Genomic DNA, 18952 nt, shown 5'->3' with positions numbered 1-18952 from the left:
TGTGGTTGCTGTATTTCTGTCCAACAAATAATGCCGTTTGACTTGAACTGATTTCTCCTTTGCCGTGTCCTCGTCCGATCAAGGCTTGTATTTTGTTGCATTAGAGGACAGTGTCTCTGCCAGTGTGTGTGTGAGTTGATCGGGTGTGTTTACATGCGGTTCAGTCCCTGAGGATTTTGTATTATTGTTGTCACATTGTATGAAGCACATCCACTCAAATTGTTCTAATACACCACTGGTAGATTTGAAAAGAGCTGAGCAATCACCACAAGACTTACATTATCCTGCAGTCTTTGATCACTATTCACGTGTCTGCGCTAAGTAATCTTCCCCTCTAATCTCATTCACAGATATAAATAAACAAGTAATGTTCTAAATGAGAGCAGAGCGCATGAGTGAACACGCAGAGGATTATGGAAATGTGTGCGTTTTGGAAATGTGACCTTTTTGTTAACAGTTCCTTTTAAATAAATACAATTTTATTGAAGACGATTTGAGTAACATGAACCAGTCTTTCAAAAATAGTATCCAGAGTAAATGATTGTGCAAATTAGGTTCTCGGACCCCTCCCAGGTTACGTGATTGAATTGCGGAGGGTACCATCAAACATTTATCAATCTTTTTCCCCAATAATAATAATTTCCTCCTTAGTTGTTTTTCCAGTTACTTTAGACACAAGAAAATATTTATTGGAGCTTGCAAACAAATAAAATAAATTAAAAAAATGAGGGCTGCTAATTACACGTTATGAATGTACGAAGGGTGATCTTTGTTTCCTGGCAAACATAATCCAACCAGTGGGTTTTTCCTGTAAGCTTTTGCTTCCTAAACCTCATATTCCCATGGGAATTTTTCAGATGATGTACACCCTCAGGTATACTGTATGCAAGCCGTTGATGAGCTTGTACTGTAAATAAAAGCATAAAACACAAACTAAATCCACATATCCTCACTTGCTGGTTTCGCATTAATTTTAAAGACTTTAGTTTTCTTTCATATTGATTCCAACTTGACATTTGGAAAGACTGAAATCAATCATTCTAAATGAAAGTCGGAAAAAACTAGTTTATGACTTTAAAGTCAGTCCTGCTTGTCTTTGACACGACGCATTACAAAGGGAAAGGAAAATCACACTGCATACCTGATCCATAAAAAAGCCTTTGAAATGGATTGCTGGGTGGGATCCAGTCTGGCACAAGTCATGGCATTGATGGCACAGCCCCTGGGCGCAGGGAAGCTTGGCCTGGACAAGGCGGTTTGCTGGGCCCGTATCAGTGGGCACTGGCCCATCCTCTGGGAGCTCCTAAGCCATGCCGTCTGAAGAAGAACTGATGGGGTTGGCAGCACATATGGGCATGCTACGGGTTTTATTTCAGTTGCAAACAGCACCTGATGTTATCGGCTTTAGTCACAACCAGCACAGCAGCATCAACCAGGCTAAACTGAGATGATTGGGCCTCATAGGGTGAGAGAGGATGAAAATCTTCCTGCAAATTCACTTAAAAACTTTTCTTCTGTTTACCTACATTGTTTAATCATACATTTGTCCCAGGTGCGCCAAACTAATTGTGCACCAGTGGCCTATTTTTATCCTCCATATTGTGTTCAGGTGACAATTTGTTCCAGTTAATTGGAATTTTTTTTTTCTCTCTCTGCCCTCCCTGCACAAAAACATCAGCCTATCACAAGTGACATAAGCTCAGGTTTGCCAGCCGTCGCTATTCTGCCAAGCCATTTGGAACTTAACGGCAGCAACAGTTTTCAGAAACAGTTGATAACCATCCACGAGGGTAATGAAACCTCCACCTTTGATGAGAAGTTGAAAAGAGACTGGCAGAACATTACACATGGCTGTAGGCGGGCAGGGGTCCGACGAGGGATCGAGTGCTTTTAATAGGGCTCATCCATAGGTGACGAGAGCAGAGCATGCGGTGTGAGCCAGGGCTGCCAGTATATATCTATTGTCTTTCATTATCTTTATTTCCTTATTATTTTAAATGGCCTGTGTGTGCGCGTCTGTGTGTGTTTCTCTAGAAGGTTTTTGATATCCATTTAGATTGGGGCTTCATTAAAAAGCCTCAGACAATGGAGTGACTTCTAATTAAGAAGGGCTGCATCTGGCCCCTGGCACCCTATCCCGTTGTTCCATCTATTTTGCTGGGGAGAATTCATTTGTTTCTTAATTAAGAAAAACACCAATAGCGTGAAAAATCTGCTTATGGTACCTGAATCCTAATTAGTTAAATAGTGAGGGGAAGGGGAAAACACATTCCAGTAGCCCTAGAAATGAACTCAGAGCTGATAAAAATGAACTAACTAGCCTTGCATAAATCGAAGCTGGGGAGGAAAGTGTACCATCATTATGGCTAAGACAATATGCAAACTATCTTCAAAGAAATCAAATTGCCAGAATGTTTTCATTTGCATGTATTAACCATTAACATAATGAGGAGAAGTGACATTGGACCCGGATTGTGTGTCTGTTTGGATTGATAACTCTGCTGCATCTGCAAATAGTCTCCTCTGCAAAATTATGCTAGCAGTCAAATCAGTGTTGAACTGTGGAGGCAGAGGGAGAGAAAGACAGAGCGAGGGAGAGAGAGAGAGTGGAGGCTTTGGCTTTTTCCCGTTTTATCAGGCAGCTCTGTGCAAACCTGCTGCAGTGTTGAATCAGAGCCATCATCCTCTGACAGCTATCCTTAAACAGGAAGGTGCTGCGAGTCATTGTCTCTGAGGCTCTGCAGAAAGCTGCTCTGTGTGTGTGTGTGTGTGTGTGTGTGTGTCTGTTTTTGTGTGTGCGCAGGCACACAGGGGGATGTGCCCATGTGGCTGCTGTTAGCTGGAGACAGTCCTTGAGTGGGCACACTTCACACTCCTCCCCCCTCCCCGCCACTCGTGTACATATCGGACACATGCATGCACACGCCTTCACACAGTTTCGTGCACACACCTCAGCTCCACTAACACACACACACACACACACACATACACAGAGACAGACCGACACACTCGCACATGCACATGTGAGTGCTTCCAGGATACTAAAGGCTCACTTATCTGTTCAGTAAAGACTCACCATGGCCCACATTGGCGAGTGTTGTAGGCAAACAGCCAAATCTGTTGTGTGTTCTCCACTGCAGGCGTCATGCAAAACACCAAACTGCCTTCAACATTCAAAAATGATTTTTTTTACAACATGCCATTTCCCAGGATCAGCCTCTTAGGTCAAATTATTCAATTAAGTGTCTGTTTATTACTGATACCAAAGCTGGATGGAGGTTCTACTTATCACTTTTTTTGCAGATTGGTTGTTGTCGGAGAATACCACCATAGATTGCCTTGGCTGTAATTAAAATGGCACGAAGACAAATTTGGCACAGGGCTGAGACACGAGGAAATGAAAGAGGCAGGGGGAAGATTGCAGGGTCTCTATTCAGTCATCCAATGAAAAAAGTTCAGGTGCTACTGTGCACCTTGCTTAGACCTTGAGTTTCATTTTATTGCTGAACCTGGTCACAAAATGAGTGCCTTGTAGCGTTGCTGAAGCTAGTAAACATGTTGTCAGTGTGGCAGAGCGGCTGCTGTGTATACACCTAAAAAGCCAGCCGGGCTCGTGTCCATCCATAGGCCTGATTGTTTTATGAGCTACTGGGAGCTAATGGGGACACGTGTTTCTGTGGCTCGTGGCAATCGTACCTTTCACCGTCTTCGACTCCATAAAACTGTGAGACTTCTGGTGGAGAATATATGAAAGGCATCAAAGCACCAATAATCTGAGGGTGTTAAGCCATATGAAGAACAGAAAGACCTGAGCGACTTTGGATTTTGACAGAATCTTCATGTGCTCCCTGACAAAAAATTAGCATTGTTATCACAGATAACTGGTGATGTTTTTACTTGGCTGTACATTTTTGTGAAATATGTAAAATGCAAAGCGAGCCTCTAACGATTCCCTTAATGACGCGGATCTCGCTTTTCTCCCCCGAATCGCGTCTTAGCGGGCTTCGCAGTGCAGGATGTCTATCTGAATATTAAAAGGGAGTTTCAAGCTCATCTGCAAATGTGATTTGCACATATCACACTTCTGCAGTCGTCAAGCTGCTTCATCGCCAAGCTTCTGAGCAAAGAAGGCTGGGGAGGGGAGGAGGGAAAGAAAAAGAAAGATGCACATATGGGTTGCTATTGATGTATTCCATTTCTGACCTAATTTAAATCCCTGCCAACAAGCTCATATGCATACTGTACATTTGCTAAATTACTGAGTGTAAACCTTGCCTTCCCACTGAGACAGGTGTAAACATCAGTGTTGTCATAATGTATCACTAGTAAATATGATAATCGGCCCATGCTGTAATGGAGGACCAAATAATTTGGACATCATTTTGATGTGTTGGGGGCCCAGGGGAATGCCTCTCTGAACCAAGGTAGCCCATTGACATGCTACACACACCAAGATATAATTATAGCTGCATGTCTTTGTTCCTCCACTAGCTTCCTCTCAGAACACTTGTAATTTGCTCGTGATAGTTTGGTATTCTGTACAATTGACTTATTCTCTGTGGACTTTCATTGTATTAATGTGGTGCACGTGTGTAAATGACACGTCAAGAAGTTTACACTCTAATGTAGATCAGGATAACATATATATATATATATATATATATATACACACACATATATACATGGGTTTTTTTTAAAGCCGGTTTATAAATTCTATTCAGTATAGTTGACACTTGATGACTCCCTATCGTTTTTGATTTTGGGTGCCTCCACTGAGTGTCATCACCAGCTATCTGTGTGGGACTGAGCTTATAATAAGGGGGCGACGCCAGAATATCTTTAGGGTATGCAGTGTGTCGAGCCGCAGTTTGTTGTCATGATAATCCCCTCATTTGTAATGTCGGGATCAGCAGGTTACGGCTCTCCTCTTGCCTGCCATGTCAAGGCTTGGGACTGGCGAGGTGGATTGTCATTTTTGAAGCAATATTTTGACAGCGCCTTCACTTTACTCGTATGCTGCGGCTCAAAGGTCAGAGCTGTGCCACTTCCATTTACTGTGTGTGAACACTCAATCCCTGAGGAGCAGGGCTGTGTACATCTCCCTACTTCACTCTGATACACGTACACATCTTTCTCTGCTTTTTACTGTTTAGCTTGTTTTAGTAGATGGATGTCGAGTGTGGACACACACAGAGCTCTGCAGTAGGTCTAAGAATGACCAAATCATCTAGATTTTCAGCTGTCACTTTAATTAGTTTGATGTTAAGCTGTGCATCTTTGGTTTGGTCAAAATGTAGTCATCAAGATTATTTCAGTCATAGTGTCGTTTTAGTCAACTAAATGACATTAAGATTTTAGTCGCATATAAGATAAGGTTAGGATTTTTTTTTTTAAGATGCAATTAGCTTTGATCAACCTGATATTGGATTTTATTAATGTTTAGAGATTAGATCTGATCAATGTGTAGGACCACATGATGGAATGACTTCTGATTGGATTTCATACCATATGACAAAATCATGGTTTCGTTTTTATTAGTTGACAAAAATATCAATTTTGCTATAATTTTTTTCCTGACCTATATTTTTTTAATTAGTCATAAAGTCATTATTGTCACTTAAAAATTTAGCAGTAATAATAATAATTATTATTATAATAATGAATAAATAAAAAAATGTTCAAATATAGTCGACGAAAACTGCAGAATATGTTTAGTCAACAAACTTAATCACTGATGCTAAAGGCCAGGGCCAATATTGCCGATACCCATTCCCAATACTTTTTTGTAGAGTTGTTTGTATAGAAAATTATAATAATATTTAAAATATTTTTTTAAATAGTAAACTAATATAAGTCATGAACTTGTCTTTAATTATTCCGCATTTATTTCACATTTAACACAAAAGGGTGATTATGTTCAATCAAGTCTGAGCCACATCATAATCATTATTTGTTTCATTTTTAGTGAATGTATTTTATATTTTACCTCTGTCATGTTACCAGTCTCTACACTGAGGCTGAACCATTAATTGCATTTGCAATATTATCGCAATATCATAAAACTAGTTTTGTTTTTTTCTTGTCCAGTCTTGTTAAGTTCAGAGAGTGTTTAAGAGGTGCAGTCCACATGTTTACATGTTTCATGAAACATGATGTTAGTTAGATATGTTGAAGAGGTAAAGCCACAGATTTGTTTGCTTTGTTGTTGTAATCTGTGCTTTAAAATGTATACTTTATATTTATTTAAAGTTTAAATAAATCTGAAATAGTTTATTATGAAACAGTTTGATTTGTGTTCATTGAAAAATAAATGACAAGAGGCCCTTGAGAAAAATAATCGCATATTAAATCTCAATCGCTATATTGATGGGAAAAAAGCAATAAGATTATTTTCCAAAATTGTTCATCCCTACTCTACACATTTCATACTTAAACGATTATGTACATTATTTTTGGAGTTAAATGGTTGTGTACATAATCTTTATCTCTTTAGTTGCATCCAATACCAGTACCAACGCTGGTATTGATATTATAGATATTTTGGATCGATCTGACCACCACTCTCTTACCTGCGTGACATCACACACACTCTCCTCGGTGTCTTTTTTTAAACACAGCTGTGTGTGATTGCAGTACACAATGTCTCCATGGTGTAGCTGTCATCCATTTCCCTGTGTGCACAGTGCCACAGCTCAGGCACCAAGGCAGGTTATGTCAACCAAATAAGGCACTTGTCAGCAATACAAAAAGACATTGTTGCTGGCCCATTGTTACCTGTTCTGCCAGCTATCATATGGAAAAGGATGGAGTGACAGTGTTTTTGGAGCATCCTGCAGCTCCAGAGCCCTAAGGCGTATTATGGGTATAAATCTCCACCACACAATTCTGCTTCCAGCCAAGGAGAGCATCATCATTAGCCAGAGCATTAGCTTCAGTGCTGTTTTCCTCCTCTGTGCTTTCTGTCGAACTGTACTGTTGGAATTCCAGTTTGATACAATGTGTGCGGATGGATGGCAGCAAAAGCTCGGCCCCAACAAAGAATGATGAAATCTGCACGAAATCAGATGAAAGCAACAGTACACACTGAGCCCAGGAGACTGATACATCATTTATTTGTAAAGTGATGATAGTGGAGGTCTGGTTACACACCACGTCTGTTCTCATGATTCTTTTCTTTTCTTCAGTTTGTACTGAAGTACTATGCATGCTCAAGTTGTCATCGATATTGTAAAAAATCCAAAACACCAACAGTTTATTAGCTTGTGTATTAACAAGCCTATTTTCTTATCTTTTTACATCTTCACCAGCAGCATCTAAGTATATCATAAGCTTTAGGTTGTTGTTGCATCATCAAAGGTTTTTGTATCCTTTCACAATACATTGTTTAGTTTGAAAAACTCAGTAATTAATTCCCTTTAGAAATAAACTGTTGCTAGTTGTAGTTCCAAATATTACTCAATAATCCTACAACTTCTGGCTATAGCATAGATATTGTTGCCTTATATCAATGCCGACTTAATCTATCAATATTTAGCACATGACATAATTGACTGCTGACACACTAGTAGGAAATTTGAGCTGAAATTTGTACATGTTAGTCTTTTGGATAATTTTTCATATATTTACATATAAACCAAGATTTTGACACTATAGTCGATGTGTATGAATCAGCATCCAAAGTTGAGTAGTTTAGTGTGGCACAGTTTGATGTGATTGTATTAAGGCAAACAAGGAAAAAAGGGGCAAAATGTGAATCCATTCATTCATCCTTCCATCCATTATGTCTAAACATGTCAGGCTTGTTCCTAAGAAATGATCAAATTCAAATTCATGCTAAAAAAATGTGTGTCCCTTTATCCTCCATATATTTAGAATTGGGAACAGAATACCTATAGAACACCAACGCACACTTTTGGGAAAACAAATACCAAAATACCTAAGCTTTTGTAAAAAAAAAAAAAACAATATTAAAGATATGGTCACTTTTTAATGTTCCAAATTAATCTACGTTATCAAGTCTAGAATGATAATCACGATTATTTTAGTCATCATTGAAATCACGATTATTCAAATAATTATTTGTCAACCAAAAAGTTCTTTATTTTTTTGTATAAAAATATATTCTTTAAACATAAATAACACTAAAATCAAGTATATTCACTTTTGCACAAAACAAAACACTTCTTGCACATGTTGTGTCTTTGCTCGAGATCTTCGTCTTCAATCCCATAGAAGAGAATTTAACTTGTCGCTTGTTTACCAAGTGTTTTTGCTGCATTTCTCCTGCCATGTTTTAAGTCCACTATCAACAACTTTCCTCGTGTTGGCCTGTAGGCGAGCTTTGACTTTGAGAGGGGCGGGGCTTGCTTGTGCGTGAATTTATTTTTTGTAGATGTCTGAAACTGTGGGTTTGTTTTATTTAGCAAATAAAACATTTGTACAAAAACATTTTAATAATAGATTTTTTTCGGTTATGTTATTTTTGTAACCGTTAAGTGTAATAATCGAAATTGTAATCGAATTTCGATTAATTGAGCAGCCCTACAACATAAAAGAGCAGCTGACAAACAATGTGACACTTCTATGGAATCTTAAATCACCAGATTTTCCGAAGCTTAAGACAATCTTCCTGCTGCTAATCAGTGCAATCTTTTATCTATGAGGAGTATTTTATTGTAGTATTTATTGGAGTGTGTGTGTGTGTGTGTGTGTGTGTGTGTGTGTGTGTGTGTGTGTGTGTGTGTGTGTGTGTGTGTGTGTGTGTGTGTGTGTGTGTGTGTGTGTGTGTGTGTGTGTGTGTGTGTGTGTGTGTGTGTGTGTGTGTGTGTGCGCGCGCGCGCGAATCCTAATCTAACAGCAAGTAGCTTCCCATGGCCAGGCCTGGAATTAGGAAGGCTGGCCGTGGAGTGCGGTGGGGAGGGAAGGGGGAGAATGGAAGCCCGACTCGGCCTGTGTTTTAAAGGACAGTGCTTTGAATGTCATTCGACAATTTCCTTTTAATTAGAACTAATTTACAGAAAGATGCCCACCAGCTAATCTTTACAGGATAATTAACTTCTATTTTCTTTACTTTTAATTAAAAAGTGGAAAAGATTTAGTTGATCCATAAAGAATTGTTCTTTTGAAATGTTCATCAGACTTCACACTTCTTTTGGCATGGGTAATATTTAGATCCTATCTGCTGCTCACAGTCTCCACTGAGTTACTGCGATGATTTTCTCCCCCTTATCCGAGGTATTAAGAAGTGGAACTATCAATAGTAGAAATAGGAACCAGAGGCAAATTAGAATTGAATTAATGAAGAATTTATTGCAAAGGGAACCCCCTCATTCTTCCTAAGACTGGGATGAAAATGACATCTTAGATATATCCATTTCATAGAAAATCCTTGATGGAAAAATATTGTTTTATCTGCAATATTTGATACGCTAATCGTTCTTTTTCTGAAGGCGCCCTCATTAAAGTCTTTTAAATGATGCCTGACTAAAATCAATGTAACTGTTGCAAAGATGACTTCTGCGTTATTAAAGTGGGCTGCCAGGCTGCTGATCATAAGGAATATGTTGTTTTTCAGGTAATAAAAACCCAGCATATTTTGCACATGGTCAAGTTTAATTCAATTCAACTTTATATATACAGTATATAGTGCTAATTGAATAGTAAGTCAGTCGAGTAGAAAAACCCCAACATTTACAGTGCCTTAGTGTCTGCATGAAAAAGAAAATACTCTTCTGCTTCCACCGCAGGTTTGGAGAGAAAAGTCTTTTTCTCACCACTGTTCGTACCCCTCTAACAGACTTTACTTAGTGGAGATAAAGTGAGCCAATATGAGGTGAGCGTGCTGTCGACAGAGGCTCCACTCTTCTGCAGACGAGCCAATGGCTGAAGATGGATGCCCCCACTTAACCATGATAGCTCCCTGGAGGAGCCTCACTCAATAGTGTCATTAAAAGTGAACGTTCTAGTGTAAAGCTCGCTTATACACCAGTAATTAAGACCACACATTTTACCTGCTTTGTTCCAGCTGTCAAATCCAGTGTACAGCCACATGGGTAACTTTTATTTCAGTATAAGTAACAGAATGACACTAATAAATCACTTGCTTAGCAGAAGGATATAAAACAGCAAAGCCAAAGCTGGAAAGCTAGGCTTTTTAACAGCATTCCACAGCGAGGGTTCCATCTACAAGGTGTTCACTTAGCTTGTATCACAAGGAGGAGCTAATGTGACTTTTACAGCACAAAACGTGGTCCATTTGGACACATTTCTATTGTGTATTCTTTGGTACAATAGAGGCAAGTAAAGTAAGCACAGTGAAGCAGAGTCCAGCTAACTCTACAGGGACACTGGCTGGCATCTGCTGAAGCCCTCGGGCACGCTCAGAGGTGCCTCCAGCATTTTAATGACATAGTCAAATGCCAGCATGTTTTTATGCCATTCCAGTTCCAAGTCATTGGATGAAGAAGTAAGAATGGTATTTCCCTTCAACAGCCCACAACAACATACACTGTGTGCAAGTTGTGCAAACAATGTTGGAATTAGATAATCAAATATCTACTGCTATTGAAGAACAACCGAAACAATGAACCGCATAGAACTGTTGGTTCTCAAAATGTGGCTTTAATACATTTATGTACAAACCAGTGGTGTAAATTGTACTGATATTTCCTACTCAAGTAGAAGTACTGTTACTTGATTGAAATTGTACTTAAGTACAAGTAAGTCATATATAAAATACTCAAGTACAGGTAAAAAGTAGCTCAATTAAATAGTACTCAAAGTAAAAGTTAGTAGTTATTTTCTCCCCCCATGTTTATTATTTACAAGATTTTAAACATAAAAAGGGAAGAGACTAAATCTTGCACAATTGGAACTTCATTTATTTTCCACAAAAGCATCTGTATAATAATAATAATAATAATAATAATAATAATTATTATTATTATTATTATTATTTTTTAGATAAAATAAAAAAAACACCAATAAATTCAATTCAAAATAAAAAAAATTATCAGGCTCTAAGTATAGCTGGATTTATGAAATATACAACATTTAATGTTATTTTTGCGCCATATGTTACGTTTAGTCTGGTTGGTCATCTATGATGTGATGCATTTGATTGTTGTCTGGTCATTTCATTTTTTGTAGTTTCACAAAGTCCGTTTTTCATTTTAAAATAAAAAAAATAATTTTCTCAGTAACGGTTGGGTGTAGAAATGTAACAAATGACATTACTTCTTTTAAAATGTACAAGTAAAATTTCTGATTTAGAAATATACTCAATAAAGTACTAGTATCCATAAACGCGACTCAATTCCAGTAACGTGAGTACTAGTAATCCATTACTTTCACCTCTGGTAGAAACTGTAGCTCAAACTACAGAAATGACAACTTTTCCAGGTCATCAGAAAGCATGATGTCATCACATTTAGATTCTTTGTCATCCCTCACGCTGCAAGCTTCCAGAGCTGTGTGTTCCTGAGCGAGCGCGATGTGGCTACATTAACCCCCTACAAAATGTTACAAAAGAGCACCGCAGCAGCATTTTTCATGCAGTTTGTTGACTGTTGATTGTAAGTGCCCCAGATTTAGGAAGGCAGCCATTTATAATCACAAGAATTACATTGCTTAGCAACCAGAAAATGAAGTTAAACAATAGCGATGCTCATTCCCGGTGACACACTGCAGCTCTGCGAACACATCAGTCTCCACTGAAGCTGTTACACGCTCCTCCAAGAACACACACACAGCATTAGCTCCACATTAAGTTTGATCACAGTGCACAACTTTAAAAATACTCTGTTTTTCTGGAATATTTATGCAGACAAAACAAACTAGGCTTGAAAAGCAGGATTTCTTTCCATATTCTTGCAATATTTTGTGCTATTAAGGAATAATAGCTCAAAATATTACAACAAAATATATACATATTAACACATGATGTATACTGTACATCAATGTTTCTCAAACGGGGGTACGCAATGACACTTCAGGGGGTACTTGAGTGAGAAAGAGTGGAAAATTAACAAATAAAGTGTCAGTCTGAATGATAAAAACTATAGAAATCTATTCAAGAGCCACTAAATCAGTATTTTTTCAACCTTAGGGTCAGGACCCCATGTGGGGTCGGCTGAAATTTCTGAAAAATTGAAATAGATTTTTGAAATTATGTATTTTTTTTAAATGAAAACACACAATCTTAAACAACTGTTTTTCTATACTGTACTTTCACTTTTGGGAAATATAAATCTACGGTAGATTAAAATTTGTTTTTTTTAACTCCTGTGAGGAAACAAAATAAATAGTAATAAATAAAAAACCATAATTAAACAAAAATGTTTGTCAAAAATAAAGTAAGATACAATTATGAGGTAGATATATGTTGTGGTGACATGGATTATTCTGACTGCTCCTTTTTAAATAATGAATTATATGTCATATAAAGATGTATGAGAACAGCATGGTTTACCGAATCTGAGCAGGTTTATTGATTTAAAGTTTTGATCAACCTAATTTAAACTAACCTAATTTAAATGATCCTGATGACATCATTCAAGGCTGTAATGATTAAACAAAAACAAAAAGGAAAGAAGCATCAGTTATTTCACCACTAGGGGCCAAAATATTTTACAGTATCAGAAGTTGTCATTAACCTACAATGTTTCAGACTCTATAATCCCTGGCATCGATGGTCACGTCCACAACAACAAAACTACTTTTCCCCACAGATCTTCTGTAGCTCTGATGAGATGTTGTTTAAACACTCTGAGCAGGTGAAGCTGATTAAAGCTGCTCATGTTTTCTTGGAGCTTCACAGGCACAGCAAAGTTAAGCGGGCACTGGTCGGCTCTGTATTTATGAGTCATTGATGTTGATGTGATAGTTTTTTGGCAGTTTAGACTGTTTAGGGTGGTTTAGGTGGTGTTTAGGGTGGTTTAGGTGGTGTTTGAAGCGACCAGGAAGGGAGGGGGGAGGGGGTGCATCTAATGAGCGTCCCCCGGAAACATCTACCATTGAGAAAAAAACAAAAAAAAAACGTCCTTTTCCTTACGGTGATGGCGTTTCATGCCGATTCTGTCCATTTCCGCGTTCAACAATAGATTTTGTTGTCATTGGTCGATTCCGTGATTCCACCTGCTATTCCATTTATGTGAATTTTACAAGGCCCTAAATATGGACTGTATAGCCACAGAGAAATAAGAAAAAGCAAACTTGTGCAACAAGTATTCCCGGAATATAATGTAAAGTAAGTGATTCAAAAATAAAGTTGCTCAAATCGCAAATAGTAAACATGGATACATCAAAAAAAAAAATTACTGCAGATTCAAAAGTTGCAGGTTATAATTCAAAAAGCATAAAAAAAAGAAAAAAATATGCAGAAAGCACAACACAGAGCCACTGAATTTCTAAAAATAGTGAATACATTAGTTACATATTAGATTAATCAGTCGGGCTATTGGCCGATGTTGATCAGATGGTAGCGGCCAAAATCTAATTTACAATTGACTTTTGTTTCATTTTTCCTTCTTCAGTAACTGGATGCGGATACTCAATCTACACACTACATCCTGAAACAAACTGGCTGTATTTATGTTTCCCACCCTATGAAAAAGTTAGCACACGCTCACTCAGAGGTGAGGGGAGCCTGCTATCAGTGCTGGCACAAAGGGCCACTCGCACACAGCAGACCTGGCATGGGTTGAGTTGTCTAGCCCTCTTGGATTTTTTGGCCTGCATTATGCATTCATGTTTAGTCTCAGGTGCTACATTTTATCCCCAGGCCAGCTTGGACACATTTTCAATAGACCTTTTGGATGAAAAACTGTATAGGTAGGCGCAAAAAAAAAAAAAAAAAAGATTTCTATGCTTATAGAGATCTGCTGCTTTGTTCTGTCAGATTCAATTACCTCACCTCTAATTAGGGAACTATAGAGGAGGCTGGGTCTGTGATCCACACATAACACTGTGGCGCCTGCTGATAATGCGAGGTATCGCTATCACAGCTCGGCCACAAGCTCCTCACATTGCGAAAAGCTGAAAAAGCAAGGCATGAAATTAGTAGTCACTTAAACAGTTTTGCACATTCACACATATTTTTCGAGCGTCTCTTCTGTCCCTGCTTTTGAAAGAATCTTCTACCTGTGTGTGTGTGTGTGTGTGTTGTGTGTGTGACTGAGGTACGGACTACTGTATAGGACATTTTGCTCCCCTCTGCTCGCCTTTCTCTCTGTGACTCTGTAATCCTCTGTCCATCATATGGTCTCAGAGTATCACCCCATTTTATAGACTCAGACGAGGCATTACCATATCCCTCTCTGCAGCTCCACTCCGCATGGCCGATCTCTATCAGACAGAGGCCATGCCATGAACAAAAGAGCCACTGTGATCAAGCCTGCATTCAGCTACCGATGTCTCTATTAGCATTGGCTGCTCCTGCTGCACCACTGTTTGAACAGCACTGAGATTTCTCCCTCTAGTTCAGAGGAAGAGTCGGATGAATGCGAATGACAGGATCGCGGGGGACGGAGGATGGATTTTTGAATACCTGAACACTTAAACAGGGAGAAGTTCTGGAAATGTATTAAATTATTTGCCTCAATGAAATAGATTTTTCACTGTAATTTAAGTAAAGTGCACAAATGACACAATATGGAACACAAACTAAAAGAAACCAGACCGTAAACTGATACTACGCCCTATACTTCTATGCTTAGAAACCAATGGACGCCATCTAATGTTATTACTTTGTCTATTAATATTAATGCAGGAGTCTTTTAGAGATGATTAAAGGCAAAGAAAAGGAGGAGAATATCACTTTGTCACAGGCTGAATACTCATTGATTTATTGGATCAAAGATCCCACCATACATGTTTGAACTGTGGGATGAAAATAACAAAACCTCAAATAAACCCATTCGTATTCAGAATGACCAAACTGTAAACTCATGATCAGCAACTTTAAGCAAAGCCCTACTGCACAGCTAATCAAAAAATGTAGTAGCAAGTAAACATTTTTCAAATCTAAATTTGGCCTTGTTGATAAAGTTTAGAGCTTGATTTGAAAGGACACATACAGTATTTTATTTGTACGAATGGTTTGACTGATGAATGGATGAAACTATCAGTAGGGGTGAGTATTGGCAAGGATGTTGCAATATGATACGTATCACGATACTTGGGTCACAATGCGATATTATCGCGATATATCACGATATATTGCAATATTCTACCCAGTTAACATCAAAATTAAACGTAGAGATGAAAAATCAAGTTGCTGTATATGTTCATCAGAAGATATTGATCATTCAGACAACAAATTGAGTCCAAAACATCCTATTTATTATTTATTATTAGTGTTTTTGCACATTTTCAATGAAAAAAAGAAAATGCAGTGTTACACACTGCCATCATAAAATAAAGTTCCACAAGTTCTTTTCACTGAAACTACTGTGTAGAAGTCTCAAAGTAACCACTTTTTTTTTTTTAAAGCAATTTCCCCCTGGGATTAATAAAGGAATTCTGATTCTGATTATAACATAATGACGGCATTGTCACAACTGTGAGAACATTTAGGATAAAAATAACAAAAAATAATGTATCTTATAGTGTCAATTTAAACACTTAACTGAACAGATTATATGAAAATAAAATACCTGTGCATACATAAATATTGCAGGCATTACACACTGCCATCATAAAATAAAGTGCATCAAGTAACTATTGCAATGCATTCAAAGCATTGTAACCACTGAAATATTGCACAAATACACAAAAATATTGATAAATATATATACATATATATATATATATATATAAAGATTTTGTTTTAAAAAAATCAATTTCTTTAAATAAAAAAATCAATTTAAAATCGGCACCCAAAAAATTGCGATATATCGTGAAATTGATTTTTTTTTCGCACCCCTACCTTTCAGATGGCTGCTTGAGTCTGAATGTTTTTGATGGAAGATATTACTCGATATGTATACATGTATATACATTTATATGCCATAAAACTGCACTGTATTAGAATGTTGTTTTAGCAACAAATAGTGATTTATATAACCTTGACTTGAACGTTTCTTGTCTTTCTACTCTAACATTAGGACACAGATTTATCCAGTTATCTGTATTCTCTGATCAAGTGTAAAAAACACTGACTTGTTTAGGTTACCGTCGTAAAACATTACAAGGTTTTTAGTTTTATAAATGAAAAAATCTTTAGCTGTTAAAAAAAATCATTCTGATTACTTGGAAACAAGGATGTCCTGATCCAATATTGACATGGGATATCAGTCAGATATTAGCAAAAAATTAGTATCGGAATATATTAGCCTGCATCTAAAATATCTAATACAAGCACTCTGATATATAATTAGTTTTTATTGGATTCATTGATGTTTGTTTTTTTAATTATAGAATATTTTTATGTTTAAGGTTAGAATTTAAGTAATTTATTGGTTAATAATAAATGGGTCAGTTTTTCCTCATACCTACTGTTGCTCATAATTAAAGTATGTATGATTCATGTAGATATCGTATCGGTTCAATATCGTATAGGTCAGTATTCAAGGTTGCGATATCAGTATCGTATCTGGCGTGACAAAGTTGTATCGGGACACCCCTAGTCTGATATTGATGAATTGTTGTGGTGCTATATTTATCCTTTAAATTAGCTTTTTTCTGGTTTTTAGGAAACGGACATTCCCATTTTGGTGTGTTTCCTAATGACCAACTTACTGTAGCAAAGCAAAGCACAGACACTGGTGTCATTGGCCATCTGAACTCCAGAGGAGGCCCTGATAAGAGGGTGAAGCTGCAGCCTGTTTTGCTAGCAGAACCCTATAGAAATGCATCAGTGTGGGTCACACAGGGAATGTGACAGGATTTTAAACAGTACACAACTAAATATAGCAGGAACGCCACTATCAGAAAATGAGTTAGGAGTGTGGTGCTGGTCGTTAGAAAGTCATTATTCTTATCATTGCTGTCTCTGAAATAATTTCAGGTCTCTCCATGCAATGAATACTTTATAATAAACTAAACATGTGAGGAAGCCAACAAACTTTGGCCATCTGCATTGGGCCACATGACGTAGCTGTTGGATTCCTGTTCATGTCTCAGGCTGTGTGAAATATTTAAATGGTCCATATTCAGAAAGGCCTGCAGTATCTTTATCAGTTTGAAAAAGCTCCATTTAGTTACTATCTCTTAGAGTGGGGAAGTGAGATGCCCTTTTTCTGAGTCTATTAAACCTCAATTCTATCTCATCTTATCTAGCTAATCTTTGTGTCTTATTGACCATGAAGCTTATCTTTAATCTCCCTTTACCCTTATTATCGCACAACACTGTAGGTCTATTTTCCATTGTGCCAGAGTGATGCTGTATTTGCTGGCAACAGAGGAAGAATCATTTAGTCGTACACACAGTTCTTATTCAGCTGTGTAATGGAATGTGTACAGACTACGTGTATAGAAATGTATTTTCCCCGCTTCCGCTCACAGTGTCTTCGATTGCCTTAGTGGGAGCCTTTAAACCCAGTCATACAATCTCCTCTTGATACTGCGATATTTATCTCCAGGTATCATCTTAAGCAATGGTGGACTCATCAAGTCACTTTATGCCTCACTTCACCCCTCAGCAAATCAGCAGAAGGCTTCAGATAAGATCATAAAAAAACTGTATCCTAATTTAAAAGCAGCACTCTGCCTCCTCAGTGTCTATTTGAGATCTGTGCGCTAATTCTTTTCATGTCCAAAGCTCCTGGAGATGTGGGCTCCGACAAAGAAGTCATTTATAAGACTAATCAAAAGAGAAAGCAGTTTGTGGACATCAGGGTTTTTTTATGAGTCTGTGCCTAGAAGAAAGAGAAACAGGAGAGGTACGCAAACTTTAATCTGAGAATAGAAATCATGACTTCATTCAGGCTGAGGGTCGCACTGTGGCCTGTTGAGCATTAGAAGGATGCTCAAGAAAAACAAAAATCTGAGAAGCTATTGGACCCCTTTATATTTGATATATAATATTAGAGATGGACTATATTATCGGCAGATATTATCTATAAAATTACATATTGGTTTATCAATATCGGTTTTTCTATGCGGCACTCGGTCTAATTCTGTGCGCCCCCCCCCAAGACAAATCCACCAAAAATTGTAATTCAAAAAATTGGAAGTAATATAAAGCCCAACATAATAGACAAAATAACTCCAAAGACACACGAAACAATGGCAACATGCACAGAATGTCAACTAAAATACACGAAGCAACAACAAAAACACAAAAAATAATCCAAAAATACACAAAAAAAAGACTCATAATACACGCAAAAGGAATTCAGACACACAAAACAACCACCTTAACGCGCAAAACAACAACACATATACAAAATGACACCAAAGAAACACACAATGCAAACAATTATCCAAAATAACAGAAAAAATACCCAAAATGACAAAAATATTGAAAAAAAATCCAAAAAGGCACAGATTGACAACTAAAATGCAGACATAACACACTAGAAATAACAAAAACACATATAATGACTCGTAAAATGCCAGCATAAATTCCCAAAATTACAAAAAAAACCTTTTTTTTCTGTATTAATGCTCAGATTGGTCGTTATTCTTAATACTGAAGTGAATATTAATAATGTGGCCGTCGGATCAGGTTATCGCATTTTTTGTGGCCCCACTGTGAATACAGTTGCTCATCCCTGCTGTAAAGGTACGGGTTAACATCAGAAATTTAGTTTTAGACAACATCGGCATACTGGATATCACTATAATACAGCTTTTGTAATACATATTACATAAAGTACATACAAATATGTTTCTTCAATATCTCAGTCCATATTTTTGTTTAAAATTAATTTTAAACAAAGATATTAAAACAATCTCTGTGTTTTTGCATTTGCTTGGCTGCTGTGTATATGCAGCCATTTTTTTTCGTGGG

At 37.4% G+C, this 18952-nt stretch overlaps 1 protein-coding gene across 4 annotated transcripts in view; it reads left to right on the top strand.

Annotated features, from left to right (window-relative positions):
* Positions 1-18952, top strand: part of zfpm2a (zinc finger protein, FOG family member 2a) — a 184731-nt gene that overhangs the window by 67257 nt on the left and 98522 nt on the right. The gene's annotated exons all lie outside the window — the stretch shown is intronic.

The sequence above is a fragment of the Gouania willdenowi genome, chromosome 16 (genome assembly GCF_900634775.1).
Source record: "Gouania willdenowi chromosome 16, fGouWil2.1, whole genome shotgun sequence".
In the NCBI taxonomy this organism is placed as follows: Eukaryota; Metazoa; Chordata; class Actinopteri; order Blenniiformes; family Gobiesocidae; genus Gouania; species Gouania willdenowi.
The sequence above is the reverse complement of the archived record's forward strand: the minus strand, read 5'-3'. Positions and strand labels throughout refer to the sequence as shown.